The sequence below is a fragment of the Protopterus annectens genome, chromosome 9.part0 (assembly GCF_019279795.1).
Source record: "Protopterus annectens isolate FY-2018-M chromosome 9.part0, PAN1.0, whole genome shotgun sequence".
Lineage (NCBI taxonomy): Eukaryota > Metazoa > Chordata > Ceratodontiformes > Protopteridae > Protopterus > Protopterus annectens.
Genome location: NC_056743.1, coordinates 296,840,937 through 296,867,487, shown reverse-complemented (window position 1 = coordinate 296,867,487; position 26,551 = coordinate 296,840,937). Strand labels below are relative to the sequence as shown.

Sequence of the window (26,551 nt, the reverse complement as noted above, 5' to 3'; positions counted from 1 at the left end):
TATAACCAGTTTATAGACTTAAACAATCCAGACAATATGTCAATAGTCCAGTACTACAACAAAATCATTAAACGTTTTAAAGAAAGAAAAGAAAAACGTGAGTACCTGAGTATCAACTTCTGCACAAATGGTAATGAGAAATGTGTTATACTATTATGAAAAGAGAAAGGTAAAAAATAATAAGCCATATGTCAAACTACTAATAAATCAAAGGGTGAATGAAACTGATTAAAAACTAAATGTAGGTACTTTTCAATAACAGAAACAGCAGTTACATAAATTATTGATAAATGTTACAGCTACAAGCCTAGGGAAAGAATGTTTAAATGCAAATCATCTAGTATGTATAATCATATATGTGGAAATGACCAACGTTTTTCTTTTGTGTGAGAAAAACTGACAATATGAAGAATAAAAAGTCAAAAACTTAAATATGTAATGCTAAAGACATTTTCATTGACCCACTTATAAGTCTTCTTTCTTGACAAAATATAGCATAAAGGTCTGCTTTTTGGAAAAGCAACATTCAAGGTCAGAGATGTACAAGAGAACAAAAGGGATATATTGGTGCTTAGTTCATGAAAAAATAAAAGCTGCTACAATCATAGTTTACATTTCAGATATTAAGATGATTCATAGCTGTAATGTGCCTGTATACTGTTTTGTCAAAAAATATTTTAGCTGAAGTTTTGTTTCCTGACTTGATCCTTTTTTTCCAGGATAGCCAGACTGCACTGATTAAGTAACATAAGCGGTAAAGTGTGCATAATACATAACATGTAGGAGCAGGTCTGCACGTATTCTGATAACAAATTGCTCAGTCATTCTTTTTCTGTATACTTCATTTTGACAGACAGACGTTTATTGGATTTATTGTTTTTCTTGTAAGTCTTGCAGATTTATACTACAGTAGTATTTTATAGATGCATATCACTGATTAATCAGGAAAAAAAAAAGAAGTTTAATGCACACAGCAGAACATTAAACAAGTACATATATTAATGCAGGAAGCAATAATAATAAATTTGGTATACATAACTTAGTTAAGAGTATTTTGACATTTACTTTCAGAATCATGCTTCATATCATGGTATTTTGCCTATTTTTATAGTAAATTCTATAAACTAGCAAACATAGCTTTAAACACTTCCAGACTGTGCACTAAAAATAATCTGAAGCATAGACTGAACAATTTCACTTTCATATGTGCATAAATGCACAATTTGACTTCAAAATTGCTATACTCGTACCTCCTACCCCCTGTTAATTGCTAACACGATCTTTAAATGTTAACAGTGTTTATTATTTTGCAGTCATACTATTATTGCAATGTATGACATCATCTGCAAAATGTTGTCAGGAGCAGGCTTTCCCTTTTTATTTCTGTACCAACATCACAGATCATTTAGATGCCAGTTTCTTTTTTATTTCATATTTTTTTCTTTCCTTTTTTTCTTTTCTGGATGCAGGTTTGAATAGTCTTCAGTCATCAGTACAGCACAGAGAACAGTTTTTAGTAGCATTATCTACAGGAAGTGCAGAGGCCTGGCACTAATTCAAAGTGTCCATTTGACTCCCCCCTTCATTGTGCTGACTAATACAGAAACTATTTAATTTCAAGGCATACACTTTGAACATCGTTGTTTAGTCAACTGCTTCCATAGAAACAATGCTACCTTTCTGCTCTCTGGTGAGCTGGACCTTTCAGGTAGAAATCATCTACGTGGCTACACTACAGTACTTATTTCACTTGACTGCAAGTGAGCTCCATAGAACTTTAAACCTTTTTCCATTCATCTGGTTGCTCTGATAATTCATTCTTGAGACACTGGCATGTCATAAAGTTAGCTTCAAAGAACCTCAACCATTGAAAGATAACTAAGAATCTTGTTGGCTGGTAGGAGACAGTTCTGTATTCTGTCTTTTTTGAAACAAGTTCAAATTTTCCACAATTTCACTATCTGTCTCATACTGATTTTAGTCAGTCTGAAGATACATATTATAATAAACTGAAACATAACTACAGTGGCAAAATAGATGTTAATATTGTACATTTATTATATTGTTAATCTGAAACATTTCTAAATTATATCTAAAATGTATAGACTATGTGCCCATACTGTGTGTCACATTTCAGTGAGGGACTACTAGCTAATGCTTAGAGATTCAGTTCATTTCTGCTTACAGTATGACCAAAAAGAGAGCACATTATTTTGTGCTCTGTGGCAAAATTAGCACATCTTAATAACCAGCCATTATTGTTTTTTGGATCATTATCTGCAGTCACAGAGGAAATATGTATGAAAAATGCACTTTGTTCCAGCTTACATGACTAAGTGAATGAATGGCAGGAGTTATGTTTGCATACTAACTGTATCCCATGCAATAACCATATCTGTACACTCTCCATGTTATGATTAAAAGTAAAGAAGCTTGGTTCAGACATACAGATGCTAGGACATATCTTAAAACACCTATGCAAACTTTATGTGGATTATATGTTCCATAAAGATATCTACACAAACCAGAATATTAGCCCACTTAGCTCTACAGTTTCAAAATAAAGCACATAGTAAATTTTTCAAAACAATGTTCATTCTACAGAGTCCTTCCAAGATTCACACTTGTAACACAAGGAAAGTCCAAAGCTACAGGCAGGCCTCTCTTAGACCCTGCTTTCACCTCAAAAAAACAAAAAAAGGCTACACAGCACAGTGGTGGTCCAGAGTGAGTTTTCTAACTCCATGTTCCAAGTTCTTCCTTCAGATTATAGTTCAAACAAGGAAGTCAGAAACTAACTTCTTCAGTTTAGCACTTCAGTATACTCCCTTTTATATCATAGTTCATTCTGAATATCCATTTAAAAAAGCATACACATTCATCATAACCAATGTATTACTATTTACTTATATGTGTATATGTGTGTATATATATATATATATATATATATATATATATGTATATATATATATATATATACATATACATATACATTTATATATAAAGGTATGTATATATGGTTCCACTTTATAATCTCGAAATACTGAAATCTCGAATTTCAGTATCCCGAGACCATAAAGTCGAACGTTCCAAATCCCAAAACCCCAAAACCACGAAACACAAAATCACAAACATATACACACCATACACCACACAATACATACATCATCCAACCCACACTACAAAAAACCAACAAACAAAACGCACACAAACACAACAACACAAACCAACAAACCTACACTACATACAAGCAGGTAGCCAGGCCCCCCTACACCCCCCACACACCCCTACTTATATATACAGACCCCGGGAACTATTACCCTATAAGCCTGGCTAGCTTGGTCTGCAAGGCTATGGAGTGCATCATCATGGAACTCATTAACAGAGACATTGGGAACCTCCAAACACTGGACCCTGCCCAGTTCAGCTTTGGTAAGGGCAGATTATACCTCCTAAACCTGGTGGACTTCTTTGAGACAGTTACTAAGGCTATAGACAGGGGAAAGGTGGTACACACAGCCTACCTAGACCTTACAAAGGCCTTTGACATCATTTCCCATTCTAGTATTATAGAAAAGCTCACCAGCCTGAACATAAACCCCTACGTCACAAGATAGATTGCCAACTGGCTCACGGGCAGAACCCACATGGTGAGAGTTGCGGGAGCTAGGTCTGTCTCTAAACCGGTTACAAGTGGCATTCCCCAGGGCTCAGTCCTAGAACCTCTCCTTTTCGGCATATACTTCTCAGAGATACAGGTAAGCACAGGAGGAATATGGCTGAACAAGTTTGCAGACGACTGCAAACCTAGGGGCTATAACTGACTATCTGGCTGACACAGACATCCTCCAAAAGGGTTTCACTGAGATGGATACCTGGTGTCAAAATCATGGCCTCAACCTAAATGCCAAAAAGTGCATAGTCATCCCCTTTGGAAAAAACAAAGTACTCACAAACTACCACATAGGTGGTAGTCCCCTAAATACAGAAGATGTAATAAGGGATCCGGGGACCCAAGTAGATAGTAATCTCACCTTTGATAATCACACTGCCAAAGTGGTTAAAAAATCCTTCTATGTGGCCCACCTAATCACAAAAGGGCTTGCATCCAGATCAAAGGAGGTCATTGTGCCCCTCTACTCATCACTCATCAGACCCATCATAGAGTACAACGCCCCATTTGGAATGTACCTTACAAGACACCTGCAACAGCTGGAAAAACCACAGAAGTACCTCACCAAGAGGATCACTGGCCTCAAACAGATGCCTATGCAGCCCAACTGAAGAAACTCCAGCTGTACTCCATTGCATACCACCTACTCAGATGTGATCTCTGCCTGACATACAAGGCCATGTCCAACCCAGAATTGATGGACATGCTCCACCTAAAGAAAACCTTACCCCTCGAGCCACATGCTCTAGGGATCTAAACCTCACCACAACAATAAATAGGACGTGCTGGAGGGATAGATTCCTGTCCCAGAGACTTCCCATGCTTTGGAACAAGATTCCAATCTACATTAGGCAGAGCCCCTCGCTAACACTCTTCAAGAGAAACCTTGACGAGTGGATGGTAAACAGAAAGTTTACCCCGGGGATCACTTCAGTGGATCTGCTGGGCAGAGGCACAGGGAACTAATCTAAGGGAGCGGCAAAAGCCAACACATTCTGGCTAGGCTTATAAATGTCTTCGGGCAGATAGCCTAGTACCTACCTATGAACCTATACTAACTCCGAGATTGCACCAAACAAAATAAGACAGCAAACTCACCACTACACATTCTACAGTACCCTCACACACACACACATCACAAATATACGAACACCACCACTTTCAACACTTAAACATTCATATTTTTTCCTGCTTACCCTAACCCACACATAAAACTTCCAAACACACTCACATACACTCAGACAATCCACATACACTCAGACACATACCTAAAACCCAACAAGATACTGACTTACCTTACATACCAGCTAAATCCACACACTACATGATACATCCTGCACACACCACACCACATTCAGCATCAAATACCGGAACACCTAAACGCAAATTCGACATATGGAGTTTTGTGATTTTAAAAATTCCACTTTATGGTCTTAAGATACTGAAATTTGAGATTTCAGTACTTTGAGATTATAAAGTGGAACTATATATATATATATATGTATATATATATATATATATATATATATATATATATATTATGATTCAAATTTGACACTTACTTCTTAGTCCATGCAGTAGGACAACACAAAATGTTATAAATCAAATTCTTTATGCATTTCTGAATCCTTAATCTACATATTTTGAAGGTGATTTAAGTAGTTCATTTATCACCTGTATGATGACAGAGTTTTGTGTCTAAAAATGTATCCATATCAGAAAATGGATACAGTCGGAATGATTAGGCCAAAGTGAATAATTTATGGCAAACATCAGTTTTTACTCAACATAGATTATATACCAGCATGTATGCATTCAAATGGGAGAATTATAACTATGTTTAAATCTGATTATTAAATGTAGAAATATACAGATAGTCTACCATAGCTATACTTATTTCTAAAGAATCATTATTCCTTGAGCAGAATCAAGCCAACAAGGTTAAATATAACACAGTAGTATACACTGTATACATACATTTCTTCTATTAAAATCATTAAAAGGAACCTGCAATATGAGAACAATAAATAATTTGTTTTCTTTGTTGAATTAGTAATACTTTATTTTACAGTACTGATTGATACCTTACTGATATCCTCAGTTGGTTTGTCATGATAATATTATACTTTCATGGTGTAACACTGCTAAATCAGTTTCTTCTAACATTAAGGTCACAGACAGGAAGAGTGTTAACAATAAGTTTATGTAGGTCAGCTTCATTCTGATTCTTTATAGACATTGGAAGTTCTACTTTTTGCTTGAGAAATGAACAAATACTTAGCAACAAGACAGTATGAAATATATCAAATGACACATTGCAATTATGATGAATATCATTTTGAACATTTTTTACTTTAAACTCCTGTGAATGTCTTCTAGCATGAATGCTTCATTCATCTGCATGGTGACAAAAACCTGTGGATAAAACAACTCTGCTAAGAATGCTTTGTGGCTGACTACTATAAGGAATAACATTTTTCCAATACACCAAACTTATTTTCCGATAACTAGAGGATAAATATGAAATGTAAAAAAAAAAAAAAAAATGCAGATGATAGAGATATGTAGAGCCTGGTGCTGTCTGAGCTTATTTATTCTAATTTAGACCACAAAGTCATTTTATTACTTTACAGGTTGTCAGCTTGTTTTACAGAAAAAAGGATACTTTAGGGTAAGCTGTTACATTATCGCATGCAGAAATAAAAAAAAAATGGCTGTCATATTTTATGAGAGCTGCAAATGACAGTGTTACCATTACAGTGCCCTCACAGAAGGCTACATTATAATAATCAAAGCATGACTTTAAATGCATGTTTTTGAATGGTGTTACTACCACTAGTAAATTATATCAGTAACTTATGAGTAATGTATTCAGTTTTCAGTGTAACAGATGAAGGGACTAGGCATTACTCTCTAGTTCTAGCATCACTACTGGATATGGAATATAATGGAAATGAGCTGAAATTCAACAAGGGGATTTTTTCAGAGCACAAAGAATCCCCCCTCCCCTTTGCATATGAAAAAGGTTTGTGGGATCACTTGTTTTCATTTCAGTGTATAAGTAAGTCCAGTATAATATGTTGTTTTTATTATATTTATAGGGGGAACAGCAGAAAATAAATAGTAAAAGCAAGTTATAATGCACTTTGGAGTTATTTTAAATGGAAGTATACCATGGATAAGGATTTGGTAATTTGTAACAAATAGTTGTACATAGTAAGATATTTAAATGTGTGACTAGCTTTTTCCAGACTACATCTATGACATATAAACAATACTATATTTTAATTTATTTTATACTAAATAATATCTTGCATTCACATTGGGAATTTCAGTAAAGTATAACATAACCACTGTATTTCATTATATAAATAAAACAAATGATGACTACTTCACAATGAATGTAAAACCACTATGTCAAGTATTCTAATTTAATGAGATATCATAATACTGAAGATTAAATAATGCTTTGGAACATAATTATTAAGGGTAGCAATCAATGAGTGTTTTCCTGTAATATTATAGGATGCAGTAGACCCTAATTGTTTTTTTTTTTGGTTTTCAGGGGAATGGCTAACATTACATAATGATTGTTTACCACTTCACAGCAGTGTCATCAGCTGTTGATGAATGAGTGATGAGTGATAAGCTTGTAAATTATCAAACTGAAATGTAAGTATAGGGCTGTGGAGGAAGTCTTAAAGTGCTTCAAGACATTGGTCACTCTCTTCCTCTACCATATCAGGAAAAGCTAGTTATTCAACTTTGTCTTTGTGGATAAAGTTACCTGTTGTGTAGATGATACTGTCCAGAGATATGTGAAAAAGTGAGAAGTTATTTGTGGACAGAAAGAAGGCTTACAAGGGGCAATTCCTGGATGTGTAAAATATCATCTAGTGAAGAAAATAACCATCAGATATGAGTCTTTGGAATATGGATATAGATGGTGCTGTTGAAGCAGTCAGGCAACACATTAAAGTTGTTTCACATTTGCTGAATCTATGTGTGAAGCTACTAGACATACCTGGGGATGATCTAGTGACTTTCTAAAACAACAACATGTCTCTGCATTACCACTGCAATGAATAGTAAATGCAAAGAATCATTTGGTGGAATTGAGTGATTAACTGCTCATGCTGAAGAAAAAGGTGGTTATGTTAGAATACAGAGCATGAAGGCATAAGTTGTGGCTCAGTAGAAACCAAGAAAATGAAGTGTTTGACAGTCTAGAATTTGTGAAATCTAGGATGAGGTAGTTCTCCGGTTTTGCAAGGAGGTTAAAGTGCAATTAAAAATCTAACATTTATTCATTAGTATCAGCCAATGCATACAGTCAGCTAAGACTGATTTTAGTTTAGTTTATCATCTGGTATGGAAAAAAAAAAAACAAGTACTGTCATAGTTATGCGCAGAGGATTATGATGGAATGGAGATGGGTGTTTGTAGATTTCAATATGTAGAAGATGACCATGCAACAAAGGACATTGTTTATGAATTACATAAAGGAATACAGATGGCATATGTTAAGGTACATGTTGTTACTCCCAGTACTGTCTGAAATATTTTATTTTTGTAAAAAATGCAGTTCTTCACATTGACTCAGTCTCTGATGGATAGTTTTTAGGAATACCACATTATGTAGACTATATGAGCAATAATTCACTATCTACAGATCTTGGTTCAGGTAATAACATCTGGTAAAATTGCTGAACTTGGCCAAACTGGGATCCAGAGACTGAACAGCCAGAAGATGAAGTGGCTGTAGCTAATTCTTTGGTATGTGGTGCAGCAAAGAGTCTGCATTGATATTTGCACAGATTTCACAAATTGATGATTGTTGTGGTGATGTCTTACCTAAAACAAATAAAAAAAAATGCTGTCATAATGATGAACCTGGACAGCAAGATTTTAAAGATCCTACATATTGCATGAGATGTTTGGTTATATTTGACTGCACTACTAAACTGTAATAGGGAAGTGGTATGTTTTTCACGCTAGCATGAGTAAGACTCAATTTGATGAACAATTTTTAATTTCGTAGAAGTTACTTAAATAGCTGTCTAAAACAGATGATCCACTGTGGCGAACCCTAACGGGAACAGCCAAAAGAAGATGATGATGACGACTTAAATAGCTGTCTACTATTGTGTGTTATTTCAAATTATATGAAAATATTATGCACTAAATATTCTGATAATGAAAAACTGGGAACTTGTAAACTAATGTATACTATGTTCATATTATTTGTGAACTGCTGTTTAATGATTTGAATATAATATATTTTCAGTTGCTGTATTAATGTATTAATGAGAGCTAGCTCTTAATTTGAAGCGAGGTAGAAGGAATCAAAACTACTGAAGAGAGAAGAGATGAGGTGGTGTTTTTTTTTTTTTTTTTGAGTCTGCACACTTTGTTGGATTTATAGACCAGTATTCATAGTCACTTGTGTAAATGTGATGGGGTATCCATGATGATTATGAATGAACACAGCAAAGGTGAAATTCATAGAGGCCATTTATGCTAATGTGAAAAGCCTTACAAATAATGAGCTGCAAATGAGAAATTTTGTAAAGCAAGTGTATGCTAATGAGGTGATGTTGCACTCATAGTCCATCATCAACGCTTTATGCATATCTGTTATTAAAATCAATGTTTTACCTTTGATACTAACGTTGCAATACATGAACTTGTTTGTTCAAGTATGCAAAATCACTTTCATGACACACAAATTAATTATACCCCCAACAACCCCTTTAGTGGTATGTCCAAGTATGCAGAAGCACCAAAATGAAACAGTTCTCCAAGCAACCCCTTCAGTAAAATGTCAAGGTATGCACAAGTTCCAAAAATGAAACATTTACCAAATTAATTTCCACCTCATATCTCCATATTCTCCTAGAAAACTGCTGCATTATGGCAGAAATTCAGAGCTATTTCCATACTCATTATGCTAATTAACTCATTATACGTTCACGTCTATGAATCAGTCTTACACAAACATCTAAGGTCTCTTATCAGTGTATTAGCCATCCCCTATCACTTATGTGTAAAGCATGTTATGCGTTTGTGATGGGGGATAGTGTTTGTAACAACTCCTTTGCATCTGTCCATTCATGCTAAATGTCTGGGATTTGCATATCCATGTAGTACTGCTCTTCATGGATTACCACTACACAAATTTGAACCCTGGACTATGAATATTGACCATAGTTTTGTTTGCGTATGTGGCTGCATGGATATGAGTTTGCTGTAACATACTTAAGATTCACACTACACACATTACAAAATAATTGGTAAGCTGCAAACACTATGTAGCAGATTACTACTTAATGTTTGTTATGAAAGTTTGAAAATGTTGTATGCTGCAAACAATGAAAATGTTAGTGTAAAAATTCCTAAATGTCAGATAAATTTTTGTGGCACATGCCTTTCAAACGGTTGTACATACTGATATGGATGTTGCTGATTTTTTTTTTTTTTGTATCAAGTATGAATTAGACAATGAATTTAATGTTTATAGGGTATACTGTTATTACTTCAAATGTGACTATGATATTCATAATGTTTGCTACATTTGTCTGATTTCATTTGTATATTAACCCTGCCTTTAAAGTCCCAGGACACCTCCTCGAGGATAACATTTGTTTAATGAGGACCAAAATTCGCAGATGCTATAAAATTGTTTTATAGTTTATGAGTACGATACACGATTTATGATTATGTTAACTGTACTGAGATATGGCCCTTCTGGAGCTTAAGCTTAGAAATTTCTTTGTAAGACTAATATGAGGTATATGGTCAGAATATGTTTATAGGTGTGATCTAGTCAAATAATGCATCTGATTGGCTTACAGATATTTTTTCACTTAATATGACTTGCATGCATTTTTTGGACAGAGAGGGGCATTTAATTGGTTATAGGAAATGTCAGTATGTGATTAGGTTGCCATTGTTGATGCTAAAAGATGTTTAATTTTTAGCGTTATATTAGGGTATGTTTTTGTATTGTTTGAATGCCTGGGAGCTGTGAATTACACAAGTTATTTTACATTTTGTTTTACTCATTGTCAAAGGGCAACATTCTGGACAAGGCACTGCATGTACTTAAATAAAATTGATTTTAGTCTCTAATATTTACAGAAGCCTTTTTTTTCTATGTTTCTTTTATGCAATATTATGATAGGTTAGCTAGATGAAATACTGTTTATAAACTTGATTTAGAGAAGGCATGTTTTCAGTGTGGTTTGAATTTTCATTTGCAAATATGAGGAAAAATAAAATTGGATAGTGTTTTAATAGAGGGGAAGGTTATGGCTTTAGGCTGTTTTTGTAAAGGTGATACCTGCATTTATTAGTGTGGAGATGGGTATAGTTGTTGGGAAATGTTTTGCACTGATATATTACAATATTTGACTAAAATGGTGGTGCAATGAGTTGCAGAAAATTAAGAAGGACATCAAAGAGTTATGCTCTTTCTTGTTTTGTATATTTTGTAATCCGGTTAGGCTGTGAGTTAAGGGTGAATTTACAGAGTGTAAATTAAGGTAGAAAGCTAAAAGCATAAAGGGGCGAAGGTTAATACTTTGAGGGATGGAAGTTTTAAGAGAGATTACCGCTGTTGACCCTTTATTGCTAAAATTTTTACAGGTCATGCTGAACATTTGAAAAATTTTGATCACTCTTCATTTTGTACTTTTGTTCTAGCATTTTACTCCAATGTTCAAATGATACATTTAACAAACTATATTTTAAAATGTTATCAACATAGTTTTTTGTTAAATTGTATTTAGATATATTTCTCATGAACACGTGTGTGTGTGTGTTTATTTTTTTCTTTTTTGTCATGTTGCTATGCCTGTTCAGATCAATAAGGACTTCATTTGATAACAGTGAAGTAATAAAGGTCACAACCACATTTATACCGGCTAATAGCACTTCATATTTCTTCTGGTTTTCTACTAATCTCGTAGATTTAATTTTTTTATTCTTTTAAGTTTCTGTACTACATGTGCTTCATAAAAGAAAACAAGGATATCTTCATCACAACAGTCAGCAAAAAATGAAGTCACATTTAAGACTATTTAAGTAATTACATAAAGTACAACACAGAAATAGAGTGTTTTGTTTGCTTAAGCATGGAAAAGACTGAGCTAGGAGCCTGATAATTAAGATGCAGGAGAATTAATATACATATATGTGCTTATTTTGGCTTGAATTTCATCTCTGAAGATATTATCAGATTCATTTTTAAGAGAAGCATATGGAAAACATTAGAATAAGCAACAGAATTATCTGATAAATGTTATGCAACAATATAAAGTTTTAATCAATTCCCTTTCCTGTCACAAATGATACCCATAAATTAGGATTATATAGTCATAACTTTTTAGGGTGGACTTTACACCCATAGTTATATTTCTAATATTGCACTAAAAGTGCAGTATTTGTGCAGTTTTGCTTTGACCTGAAATTTTATGTGCAGCATATAGTATTCCATATTTTATTAGAAAAACAACATACAATATATGAATATTATAATTTTATAACAAATGTGTTTTATAAGCTGTTACCCAGGACTACCACAAATGTTTTACATATGTTTTCTTTGTACTATGTACTATAAAAGCTAAAAGTTACTGACAAAAGGTTATCTTAATTGTGCTTCAAGATAATGCTTGGTGTAAAAGTACACAAAATATTTTCTTTACATTCGACAATAAAAGTATTAATAAATAAACCCAAGTTAAAATGCAACAGTTTATTGTTGTACCACATGAAACAATAGTTATGGAAAACATACATCTATTTTCATATTAGAATCCTTTCTTTATTTTATATCCATAAAAATGTTCCTCTCCGGATTAGAGTACATTCAGAAGGTTTTTTATGACCATACTGGTACATACATGCACAGATGTAAACCATGGATAATGGGTGCTTTTTTCATGCTTCAATAAAAGAAAAGGGATACTTTTCATCTGTACTGATAATTTTCTTATAGTACTGTCAGCCAATATACTTGTATGCCTAATATTTCTTTATTATAACAGGAGTTAAGACAAGAAAAACAAAGACATTGTAGCATTAAAATTGTGTCAGGCTTGAAAACTGAGAACTAATTAATAGTTTTGTAATATTGCGGTTTATGTCCTCATTGTGCTGATATTAATATTGCAAATGCAAGCAATATGGTAGTTTAAGGACTGGGTACTGTGGCTCTGTAATATTGCTTTAGCAGGTCAATACTTTGCTTTCTATGTTATAGCTAAAATGGTTCTGTAATTATCTGTGATACCTTGCTCTGACTAATGTTCATTATGTAACAGTGAGGTGAGCATTATGTTATGGTGTGTGTGTGTGTGTGTGTTTGTGTGTGTGTGCACAAGGGGAGGAGCAAATTAGATAGAAATGAATGGAATTTGTGGGGAAAAATACATACAAACTAATGTTCAGGAAGAGGAATAAGTTTAAGGGAAAGCAGGAAATGAACAATTTATGTAATGCTAGACAAAATGAGACTTGTTGTAAAGGAAATAAACATGTAATATATGATGTATGCAGATGAAAAAAATGTTAATATGGTTTGCTTTCTTTTCAATTAATATATGTGTATGTGCCTAGGTCCTAAGTTGTTGTTGTCTTTCGGCTTTTTCCCGGTTAGGGGTCGCCACAGTGGAACTCTGGTCCCCTAATGATTGGCAGTAGATTTTCACGGTGCCGAGTTGCCAGCTCCACACCCATCCTTAAACGAAGGAATGCCCATTCACGCATGTCTTTCAGAACGCCACTCGACCCGCGGGGAGGACATGCAGACTCCACACAGAAGGCACTCCCCACACATTAGCTGAGAAATGAACGGCAGAACCTCTTGCTGTGAGGCAACAATGCTACCGCTGCACCACCGCGGATTGTTTCCTAGGTCCTAAGTAATAATTTAGTAAAGGTGCTTAATTTAATAAAGGTGTTTAAAAAGTAGATTAAGGCTGTGCTGATTAATGATAAGAAAACCAAAATTATTGCCAGACTTATAACAGTATAATTTGAGTTTGATCAGTGTTTTCATTATTTCAGATTACTGTTTGAGGAGACATTTATACAAACAAACAAACACACAGTCACAGTCACAGTCACAGACAGACACACACACACACACACACACACACACACACACACACACACACACACACACACACACACACACTTTAGAATGAAGAATAGTTTGCAGTGCTGAAAGTTAATCAAGTTCCTGACTATAGTACTGGAAACTTGGTTACATGATTAGTCTAGGAATATAAACTATATGAACATTTCCAATAGTGTCAAGAATTTAACAGAAAAAAATATCTTGATTGTATGCAAAGAGTGAATCTTCATCTCACTGGGAATTCCAGTTTACCGTATTGAGCAGTGCTCCACAGCCAAGCTCTAAATCCTTTGACTTTTACCTTCCTGCATTTTTTTACATCGAACAAATCTGTTTATGCTAATGAGATGTTGCAGTTGTTTAGTGTAAGGATCTGTATTAGCATCTCATAGGAAGGAGGGTGTCCTCATTATGCAGTCAAGGGCAAGTGGATGTTAGGATGATGTTCTGAATTAGAGAGAAAACTGTCAGTGTCTATGAAGTGGTAGATGATTAGAACCCATATGTCAGAGACCTACATCTTTTGATAACTATTTAGTAGTTAACTTTGTCAATTTGACTCCTGTCTTCATTTTATCAATGCATCTGATAAGCATTAAATTTATATATTTATGGCATTACTTGTTTGTTGGTAAACTCCAGACTCATTTAATTGTTTAATCCCCAAAGAGTTTTGATTTGGTATACCCGAGAAGACCAGGAGAATTATACATAAAGACATTGCTGCTATTTGCAAACACATGCAATAGTATTTGCATTGCAAAGATTAAATTAAAATATCACATTTTGTTCTATGATGAATACTGTAACATTAACTCATTAGCTAAATAGCTACCTTCTCAGCCTCAAAGTACACTCAGTTTGCAAACTAGCAGATCTACACAGCGCAGGCTCAGCACACATACTGCTTTATTGCTTCACACTCCTGATTGTGTACAATAATAATAATAATAATACAAATGGTCCATGAAAGCTTATAGCAGAACACTGTCAGGAAGAATGAGGTTCTGTGTAATGTGTACCAGTGTCCACAAAATGGTGCACTGATGTTTTATGACATGGAACAGCATTATATACCTTACATGTTCAATACAGAAGCCTTCAACTCAAAATTCTAACTAGATTTTGATGTATATTGTGCAGATGTATGTATAATATTAAGTTTTTATATCAAAAGCTTAAAATATTTGTCACAATAAACTGACAGTACTAGATAATGTAGTGCAATGAACACTTACATTTTCTGGTTCCCACACAACTAAACTCTGCCTAACTGAGCTATAATCATAAAAAAGTTTGAAATTTGTTCAGAATTTTTTTCATCTAACAAAGTCCAAACACCAAAGCAATGTGCTAAATCAGTGTTAAAGATGAACTCCACACAACCTTTTTTTTCTTTTTTTGTTATGGCTGGTGTTCTTTCCCCCTGCCATAAAATAATGTTTAATAGAAATATAAACTACATTTTCTCATCAGAAAGATTAAAATCCACACAGTACATAACTTAATTCAGGGTAAAATCATGGTTAGATTCTAAAAACACACAGAGCATACCCATTCCTGTAGTAAATATTCTATAAATAGGTTCATAGAAGATTACTAGGCTAATGGCTTAAGGGTCCTTACAAGCCTAGCCAATATAACCCAATTTTACCCAATATATGGCTGCTAAGGGCAAGAGGATGGCATGGATTTGTGCCTATGCACTGAGTATCTTACGGATTGCCCCTGTCCATAAGGGACATAGGCACTAACCCAGGTTTGAATTTGCTATTCTCAATCCACTGATCCAAACTGCATTTGAATAGGGCCAGGGAAGGGCTCTGCTTAATGTAAATAAGAAATCTGTTCCAAAGAAAGGGCAATCTCTGAGACAAATATGTTTGCATGTTTTATTTGAGTTGCTAAGTAAGTTTATATCCATAGACTGGGTGACCCTTATGCTTTCTGATTTGTGGATGTGTAGCAGCTTCATCAGGGCTCGATTTGTGAGTGCCCTATACACCAGGCATAGATCACCCTTTAATAGTTGTTAGGAGACAAAGTAAAGGGATAGGGCTTTTAGTCTATCTGCATAAATCATGTTGTTTACACCCTGTATTTTCTTTGCGAGGAACTTGTGAAGTCACTACAGCTGCTCTATGTGCCTAGTCAGGTACATGCCAAATTGCACACTGTACTCATTTATAGGCCTAATAAGTGCTGAGTACAGCGGGACTATAATTTCCTTAGATCTGGATGCCATACTTTTACTTAAGAGTTGTACCAGACAAAAAATACTTCCTCACCATTGTGGACATAATGCAGTCAAATTTCAGGCTTTTATCTATCTGTGTTCCTTGATCTTTCACTTCTGATTCTACTCTTAAGGGTGTGCTACTGATGTTCTAATTTGCAGGGGTATCTGACTTCTCAAAGGGTATGATAATGCATTTAGTTTTAGGCCATGGTTCTGGCACCCAATCATTTGTCTGATCTAGACCCACCTGAAGCATATCTACATACCTGGGGCATTCAGTGACTGCCCCCAGCTTGCAGATGTTAACAGACTGTCATCCAGAGGCCTTCCACATTAACCTTGACTTCAGAGAAGTATATTCCAAGCAGGAGTGCTCCCAGCACTGAGCCCGGTGGCACACCAAAAGTAGCTGGCCTCTTGCTGGATCTGGATTCACCTACTTTAACTACATGTATCCTGTCCATGAAACAACTGGCTATCAATCTGCTGACATGGGGATTTATACCCAGTTTTGTGAGTTTATTTATAACACCTGAGAGGGAAATAATGTCAAATGCCTTGGCCAGATCAAGGTAGGTGGTATGTACTGTTTTACCATCATCCATGGCCTTAGTGACTTTCTCAAAGAAATCCATCAGATTCAATAGGCATCACCTACCCTTGATAAAGCCAAATTAGGTCAGGTCTAGTGTTTGAAGGTTTACTATGTCATTATTTATCAGGTCCATAATTATTCTTTCCATGGTCTTACATATAGGACTAGTCAAACTTATGGGTCTGTAATTTCCTGATTCAGTAGATGGTCCCACATCTGGACAAAGCCAGGAGGATGTGGTTAAATAGAAATCCTAATGGGTGTGATAAATCCTGATTTAAGCTGTTTAGGAGGCAACCTGGTATATTGACTGGCCACATAGAAGTCATACTTTTAACTTTAGATTGCCCAGTGGCAACTTGTTCTCTGGTGATAATTGGCAGTGGAGCGGTGAAGGGTATTTCTGAGAAAAATCCAAGTTCTACAATATATTCTTGTCAGAAAGTAAAAATAAAGCAGAAAAACAACAGTAAAGACAGGACAGCACACATACCTATTACACTTCTGAGAGAAATACTGAAAGTTTCCTCAGAAACAGTAAAAACAAGCATTTGTCAAAACAGAAGCCAAATAAACACTGCTAAGGCAGAAATTCTCACAGAAATTACTGTAAACACTGTCAGAAATAATATACATACACACACACACACACGCACACATATATATATATATATATATATATATATATATACACATATATATATATATATATATATATATATTTAAATAAACATAAAAATGAAAAGAGAATAACAAATCAAATAATAAACTGAGAGGAAGAGGGTCCACAAATGGGGCTTGCCAGAGCAGAAAGCCAACAAATCAGTACTGGAACCTAGGAAGAGTCAGAGGACTTTCTTCTTTGGATGGCAGAAAAACAGTGAACACTCACTTCCTGTGATAGCAGGAGGCTTCCCTCTCAGGGTATGCTCAGCCAATCAGGTGTTACAGGAAGAAAGAGAGAAGGGAGTCTGAGTTCTTAAAAGCTGCTTAGAACTGGCTTACTATGGCAGATAATCAAAAATGCCACTGAGGCAGTGGGAATGGTGAACATCAGCAATGACAAAGCAGCTTGCAAATTCTCTGAGATATGGCAGTATTTTTTATTTTCACAATAACTTGCACATAAAGAAATTACTAATATTTCAAAAAAAAACATCCATGCTTTTTGAACTGCTCAGCAGATTTTTTGTGCATGCCTTCAGAAAACACTGCACTTTGATAAAGTAGAAAAGGCCGAGTCTTTGCATCATTCTAAAACACAGTTGTAAATGAATGCTTAATGGCAAACTTTTTAGACTTAGAATTTTTACATCCATTAATTTCACTATTAATCCTCTGAGCAGCACAGACTTTGATATATACTGTACAATAAATTGCCTTATAGCTCATCAGACATTGGAAGTACTGTTGAATTAATAGCAATAACATTGTATCAGCAGTCCATTCTGAATTCAACACAAAGTTAACAGCAAAATGTTATGCCTTTAAAATTATTGAGAAACATAAGTGTCAGTGGCAATGTTCACCAGCCACACTAGCTAATAAATGTTCATCAAAGTGACTTCAACTGAATGCTGGTTACTGTTTACAGCCTTCCTTGCCTCATTTAGCCTGCAGCCATAGATGAATCAGCATATTTTTTGGTGAGATGTATGAGATGATGATACAGCTGATTGTTTGAGAATATGGAAATGCCCGAGAATGTCATGAAGCTGTCAAGACTAGCTTACAGTATGTGTCTAAATATTAACTTTTAATAACAGAACATTAATATAGCTATCATTTGAGAAATCCATCTACATATGGGAGAATAAAATGTTATATTAAAGTACAAGCAAGGACACAACATTATTTCCCTCCTGCTCCTCTCCTTCGTTCCTTTTGACAACACAAGTGCCCCTTGTGTATTTCTGGGTCTACATGATCCTCCTTTCTCTCCCAGAGTTATCTGGGGAAAGCAAGATTTTTATGGACATCCTAGGGATAGGGTGACTTCCTTAGCTGCTGAGTGGGGCTTTTATGACCTACACTGATCTCCCCACAGCATTTTTCATCGAAGTTATCTGGGGCTAATCCTGTCTTTTCAGAAAGCATCTTCAATGAATGCCAATCACCCTGTATCATCCTCCTTACTAGTATTTCAGATGTCCAAGCCACTAATCGAATCTATGACACTTGGGCCATAGTTAGGGCATTGTCCCTCTACACCATGGCACTGGCTCAAGTACCCTGTTACTGAGGTAGAAAAAGTCCTTACATCTTGCAGTTTCATTTGGGATACTGACTGTACTATGAGATGCTATAGTATGGGCACTGTTTTTTTTTTTACTTTTTAATCAGTTTATTCTATTTTACTGCTGTTACTTAAACAGTGTCAGATTAGACTGTGAAAGCAAAATGTGCTACATTACAGATTTCACTTTGTGCAGAAACATATTTTTCCGCATCTTAATTCATAATCTTCACTTTTCAATCAACTACCGTTTAGTAAGAAGATGTCCTTTGTTAATGTTCAGGCTGATATGACTATCAGCCTATGATATGTTATATGTTGTACCATGTCTTTCAGATTTTACTTTGTGAGAAGCTATAGAGATATGAGGATGGTTTAGTGGTAACCACTTTTATGGGAGCACATTCTGCGATTACTTGACATTTTGTAAGATGAACAAGTCATTTACTGAACTTACGGGTTTAGATATAAATTTGAATGTAGCACTACCTTTATTGTTTAAGTTGCTGCAGTCTGAGTTGCAATACTTTCTTTGTATGGAAATTGAATACTATAAAGTAGAAAAGTGCATACAGAAGCATATATATGCCGTCAAAGGGGTGGATGTAAGAAATGCTTTACAAAAGCACTCATAGACTCACAGGACTGCAAGAATCAATTCAGTTTTTATTTAGATGATACTTAGATGTCATTCTTGAGAGATTGCAATGATTTGTTAGAAAAAAAGGGCCATTAATGACACATCAAAGTGAATATAAGACAAACACTAAGTTTAAATAGACACATCGATGTAAAGTATGTTCTAAATCCGAAAATGTATTTTAACTTTTCAGTTTAATACAATACCACATGATGGTATTTGTGATATTGGTACAGGGTTTGAGCTAAATTTATAATGAAGTTTTTTGATTAGTGAAGACGGAAGTACTAAATAAATACAATCAGTTTCTGTACTGTACTTGACCTAGTGTGGATTTTTGTTTTTTTGTGGAGTTTTTGAGATCTAGTGAACCATGGATAAACGCACCTTATACTTGTGCATGTGTATGTTTTTTTAAAACAGAGATGCATATATTTCAGCGTGATACTTTTTGGTATTTAGGGAGAGCAGAATAGCTACAGTGTGAACAGAAGACTTGGCTCGGTCTAGCAAATTTAAATGCATATGGACTTGATGAATGAAGACTATATTATGGATATTTAGCAAGACTTTTAACAATAAAAGTGAAACTGTTAATAGCAGTGTCAGAGAATACTAAAAAGATTAGTTTCACTACAACAAATAATAAGAACTTGGGAGAAAAAATGCACTACAGAATGTGTGTGTGTGTGCAATTTTTTTTTTTTTTTTTTTTTTTGCTAATGTGTGCAACAGTGCAGATTAGGGCAGGACCCTTTTTTGTATGATTATACATATATAGAGAAACTGTTGTGTAAAACATTGGAGAGAGAAAGTAAATACTGAGTCTTTAAATCTGTGCTGCAGATAGTTATTCAGGAAAATACTCTGTATTAGTCAGTAATGAGTTCTAATTATCAATTACCATAATCAAAAAGGAAGTTCCTAGCCCCAAGAGCAAGTTTGTTCCTTGACTGGATGATCATCTGTGAGAAAGCTACTGCTTGCAAGGAACACTTTACCCCAATTGTGTTTACATTGCTGTGTGCACCAAAGAGAGTACCTGTGGCAGAGAGCTAGAACTGAAACCTGGACAACTGTTTCTTGAATGGATGTACACAATAAACCATGATCCTATGATATTTGTATAACGCTGTAACTCCACTGTTTTTGAGAGTTATATTGTCACACAATGCCAGCGATTGGCCAGGCACCTGCCATTTACTATTCCTTACAGTACCACTGTTTCCAAGAGTAAAGCACATTTATGACTAGAAATTCACTGTAGCACTGTTATTGCTGTTTCACTGAGACATTTGTTGTTCCCAGAGTTATTACCTGTTGACCCCACCTATGGAGGCTTACTTAAAAGACTTGTTGAGTTTTAGGCCAATACTGCCCAGAAACTTGTAGCGAGCATAGCTATCAACCCAAGGATGGTGGCTGCCATGAAAAAACTAACTAAAGGGCATGACTTGGAATCCTGCATGTGACTGAACAGATACATATTGACATGAAAAAGAAATGATCACATGGAGTATGAGAAACTTAACAAATAACTTTTTTTCTAGGGTTGGAATAAATTCTGATGTCTATGCAATAAAAAATATAACTAGATTTTAATGCTGGCAAACCAGTAAGTTCACAGATGCATGATTTGAGAAAAGAAGTTATGTACTCACCATAACATTCCATCTGTGTTGTCCATATTTTCATTTATCCTTGACATATATTACTGCAGCTTGTGGAAGCCAAAAATTCTCAAGCTCAGCCCTTACCCACAAGTCTCCTTTCCCTGTTACCTCAGATAATATTTGCAGAAAGACAGATACAGTGAAAGAAACCCAAACACTTTTATAGAGTCCATATCTGGAATCACATAATAATAATTATAATAATAATAATGATAGTAATAATAATGATAACAGAACAGAAGTGGTATATGTCCCTTATCTTAACCAGCAAAAATAAAGGGCAGGGGGAAGGAGGGAGGGGAGTTGTGGATAAATGAAAATGGACAACACAGAAGGAGCATTATTGGTGAGTATATAACTTCTTTATCTGATGCTGTCAAGTTTAATTTTATCCTTGACATATGGGATGCAGTCCCCAGCTATCTTTGGCCTTGGGTAGACTTAAGGAAGTATATTCCTGAGCACCATAGAACCAAATGACACTCTTCCCCTGGAGACCAAATCCAAATTATAATGAGTAATAAAGGTAAGAGGAGTAGCCCATGTTGCTGCTACACAAATGTCATCCATAGAAGCTCTAGATTGAAAAACTGTTGAAGCAGCAACTGCTCTTGTTGAATGAGCCTTTACAGACCTAGGCAAGTTAATTTTGTTCTTATTACACATAAAGGAAATGCAATATTTGAGCCATCTGGCTAGCGTCACTTTGCTCACTAGTTGATCAAGCCTTGTAGGTGAAAATGACACAAAGAGTTGGTCAGATTGTCTTATATTCTCAGTTCTGTGTAAATAGACGTGCAGTTATGTATGGACATCTAATAAATGTAAGCAGCATTTACCTTTGTTAGCAAACTTGGGAAAAATGCTGGTAAATTAATCGCCTGATTAATATTGGTCTATGACACTACCTTAGGCAAAAAGGAAGGATTGGTTCTTAGTGACATTCTGTCTGTAGAAAATCATGTAAGGAAGTTTACATGACAAGACTTGCAGTTCTAAAATCCTTCTGGCAGAAGTTATTGCCACTAAAAATATAGTTTTTCCAGGATAAAAACTTTAGATCACATTCAGCTGATGCTTCAAAAGGAGACTGAACAATGGTTTGGAACAATAAGTTCAAATCTCATAGTAGAGTATGATCTTTGTAAGGTGGCTTTAGCAAGAGCGTTCCTTTCAAGAAAGGTTTTCAAAGTTTATGAGAAACCAGGGAGGATTCTTTAAAAACATTATGGAAATTAGAAATAGCTGCTAATTGAACTTTGATGGTAGAATGGGAAGCACCTGCCTTGAAAAGTGTAGCTAAAAATACTAGGATTTTATCAATTGGCACTGAAAAGGGTTCAGTATTTTTGTCATGAGCCTAAAAGTTAAACCTCTTCCATTTACTAACGTAAAGTTTATGGGTAGCTGGCTTATGATAGTCTAAGAGTATGTGACGTACCAGGGAGGAGAGAGAGGGAGGGATGCCTTGCTATTACGGGAACTGGTGAAACCAAGCTGTCAGCTTGAGGTTTACAATGTTCAGATGGATTATTCCTTTTGGATGAGATAGAAGGTCTGGAGCTGGGTCCAGTATCTAAGGCTGAATCAGATAAGGCCAAACAAAGGGGAACCATATTTGTTGAGACCAATATGGCGCAATGAGGATTACTTTGCTCTTCAACCTGATTGCTTTCTGTAGAATTTTTGGGATTAGAGGAATTGGGGGAAAGGAAAACAGTAGTCTGGGAGGGTCAAACTTGGAGAAGAGCATCTCTCAGTGACCTCCCTGGAGGGGGGGATCAGGGCAAAGTAGTTGCTGCACTGTTGTTTAGGGGACAGGCAAACAAGTCACAGCAAGGCTGGCCACCTTAACGGAAAATTATTTCCGTCACTTTTGGACAGAGATACCAGTCATGAGGCAGGAGACTACACCTGCTTATTTTGTCTGCTATGACACTGGAACTTCCCAGTGTGTGCATTGCTATCAGAAAGTGGTTAGAAGAGATTGCCTACTGCCACACTCTGAGAGCTTCTCAACAAAGGAGATAGGATTTGGTTCCTCTCTGCTTGTTGATGTACCAAACTACTGACATGTTGTCCATTTAAACCTTGATTGTTCCTGAAGGAAGAGCAGTACAAAAGATTTGCAATGCTAAAAGCACTGCCCTTAGCTCCAGTACTACACTGATATGCAAGTTAGCCTCTATGGTGGACTAAGTGCCTTGGACAGTCCTGCTCAGATTATGACCCCCACCCCATCTGGGAGGTGTCTGTGCTCACTATGGACTGGGCTTGTGATGGAGCAAAAGGGCAGCCTAGGAGAATATATTTCAAATACATCACCAAGCTAGATCCTGTTTGCAATGATTGGTTATCAAAATCAGGTCCGACATGGGTTGTTGTGACATTGACCATTGGGACCATTGGTAACCATTGTTGTATCCTCATGTGGAATCTTGCTAAGGGAACTAGAGTTACAGCTGCAGCCATGGAGTCCAGTGCTTGAATGACTAGGCAAGTGGTTGCTTTTCTGTTGCTGATTATTTTCTGTATTTGAACTCTGACTTTCTGCAGTCTCACAAAGGGAAGAGAGGTATGGATGTTTGAGTATTTAGAAGGGCTCAGAACTCTAAATTCTGAGTTGGGGTTAATTTTGATTTTTCATAGTTTACAATTATTCCCAGGTAAGAGCAAATGCGGAATACATGGTCTCTTGATTTTATCAAATGATGCTTGGTGTGAGGCTGCCAGCCTGGCTAGCTAGAAATTTGTAAATAATTCTATGTAATTTGTGAATATTACTATGATCCATAGGCTTGGCTTACAAATGTAAGAGAATTATATGCTATGTGTGTATTAAACTGCTGGTGCAGAAGTGTGTGTTAAACTGTATGTTATGTGCTGAGCTTCAAGAATGTAACCACAGTGTACCCTACTGGAAAAGAGCAGAAATGTGTATAAACTATATACTTGTGCAAATGTATGTTTTCATGGTAGAAGTTGGAACATACAAAGTTAACTTGCAAAACTCTAAGAAAATAAGTTGAAATTGTTTATGACTGTGCTATAAAGTTAGTTAATGCAAAGAGAATTCAAAAAAATCTCTTAAGAAATACCTAAAAATGCATTGGCTTTGTCCCTGTACAAACCCTGACTAAGTTCTACACAAACAGAATCTATAAATGTGAACCTCATCGCAAGATTATATCTTTGATCCTCTAACTGCTTAGAATTTTCTAAATCTCTCTCCTACTGAAAGATTTAAAATTAAGATGATGCCATCTATGTTACCACCTTTTGTTACACTTTCCTTCTTTAAAAAAAAATCACTATTTCTTTCTCAGATACTAACTAATAACCTATCCTGTGTGTATGTGAGTTGAAATTGTACCTGTCTGTATATATTGTTAAAAAATTTCAATTTTGAGATAATTCACTGTACTAATTTTACTGTATTTACACTAATAATGTACACTTGGAGCTTTTCACACTTTCATTCTTTAAAAACCAAAACAAAAAAAAAACACTAATTATTTCTTTCTCGGACACTAACTTTCAAACTATCATGTGTGTATGTGAGTAGAAATTGTACCTGTCTGTATATAGTGTTAAAAAATTTCAATTTTGTGATACTTCACTGTAATAATTCCACTGTAATTACACTAGTAATGTACACTTGGAGCTTTTCTCCCCAGGCCTCCGATGAAAATGGACCTGTATCCAGTCGGACTTTCCTAGTTAACAAATGTAAAATAAAATAAATAAATAAATACATGTCTAGAGCTAAGAGGTTTTTCTATTGTCTGGAAACAGAAATAATTACAGGTTTCAGAGGTAAAAGTGTTTAACTGTTTTATGACTTCCAGTTCCAGGCAAACTTCTGAGAGATAAGTATTTCTGACACAGAGGTGCTAAATTTTAAGTTTCTGTTAGCCTGGGAACTGAAGGCAGAGGTGACAAAGAATTATGTAATCTGAGATAACCCAGCAGAAATGTTTGATAGTAATTTAAGAACTATCTCAGAGAGTGAGTCTGTGCATTTTGTATTTGTCTTTGGATCTGACAACATCCTCTCATCAGCACTTGTCTTGGTGTCAAAGTCTTCATCTTATCCGGTAGGTTCAGTTCCAAGGAAGCCTTCATTTAGGGCATAGTATCTCTTAGATATAGATAGGAATACAGTAAAGATTAGTTTAGATGTGTTCTATATTTATTTGAGACTGTCCTGCAATGCTGTTTTAAAGTATTTACTCTGATTCTGAACTCTGTCATCACTGTGTTGAGTTATTGAGTATTGTCTTGTTCTTTTATTATTTATTATTAAATATATTTAAATCTTTTAGTTGTGGCTGGTTTGTTTAGAGATATTTAAGCTCTTAGAGTACTTGCATATGTATTTGGTGGCACTGTATAGGCCACTCCTAAATAGCCTTAAAAGTTCTGGTCACACTTACCATTTGGATAAGACTTACATTGCACAGTAGAATTGGTCACCCTTTGGGAAAGGCCTTACAGTAGCTGATAAAGAGTGATTGATGGCAGCTGGTACTACTGTATAGTCTGGAGAGAAGGGGGCATAGCTAGTGAACCTGTGCCAGCCTTACCTAGGAGTGTTGGTGTATTTGTATATAAATCAAATCTCAAATTGTGTCTGTGTCAGATACTTGGGCAGGGACATGAAGCACTGGTTGGAAAGAGAGGGTGCTGAAGGTTTTGGCTTGACCACTCAGCTGAGATCTTAACCCTATAGCTGTGCCAGTGGGGAGTTATTGGGGATCTGGAGAGAGAGAGAGAGACAGAGGGAGAAATGAGCCCTAGACTGACTATGATCTATATGTGCTCTTAAGGGAAATTGTACTTTACTGTGAGTAAATTCTGGACACTCACTGGTCTGGTGGGACTTCTTGGATGACTCTTTTTTCTAGCAGTTTTTGGATTTGGAAAACTGCTTGTTCCATCTGACTGGGTGGAACATTGAGGATTTTTTTGCATACGGGAAGAGGAAAGGAAAAGGGAATTGTATAACCTCTAGATATAATCCTCAGCACTCAAGCATCTGATATTATTTGTAGCCAGGAATTTTGGTACAGGGATAAGCATCCCCTGACTGTGTCCAGAAAAAAATAAATGGGCTTCCTTTCAGGAGCACTGGTAGGGTTTGCCAGAGAAAGAATCTCTTAAAACCTGATTTTGCGGGCCACCTCTGCCATGGTAGCAGCATCTTCCATTGAATTTCTCTCCTCTGTCCCTGGGGGAACTACTTCCACATGTGTCCTGAAAAGGCCCTTGGGAATTTTTGAACCACATTTTTCCACAGCTTTTCTGATTTCTAGAGAATGGTCATTGAGGAGTGGAAAATCATAGACCCA

At 35.7% G+C, this 26,551-nt stretch overlaps 1 protein-coding gene across 1 annotated transcript in view; it reads left to right on the top strand.

The window, feature by feature from the left end:
• The window catches only part of KCNC1 (potassium voltage-gated channel subfamily C member 1), a 796,343-nt gene that overhangs the window by 20,552 nt on the left and 749,240 nt on the right, over nucleotides 1-26,551 (top strand). The window lies entirely within an intron of this gene.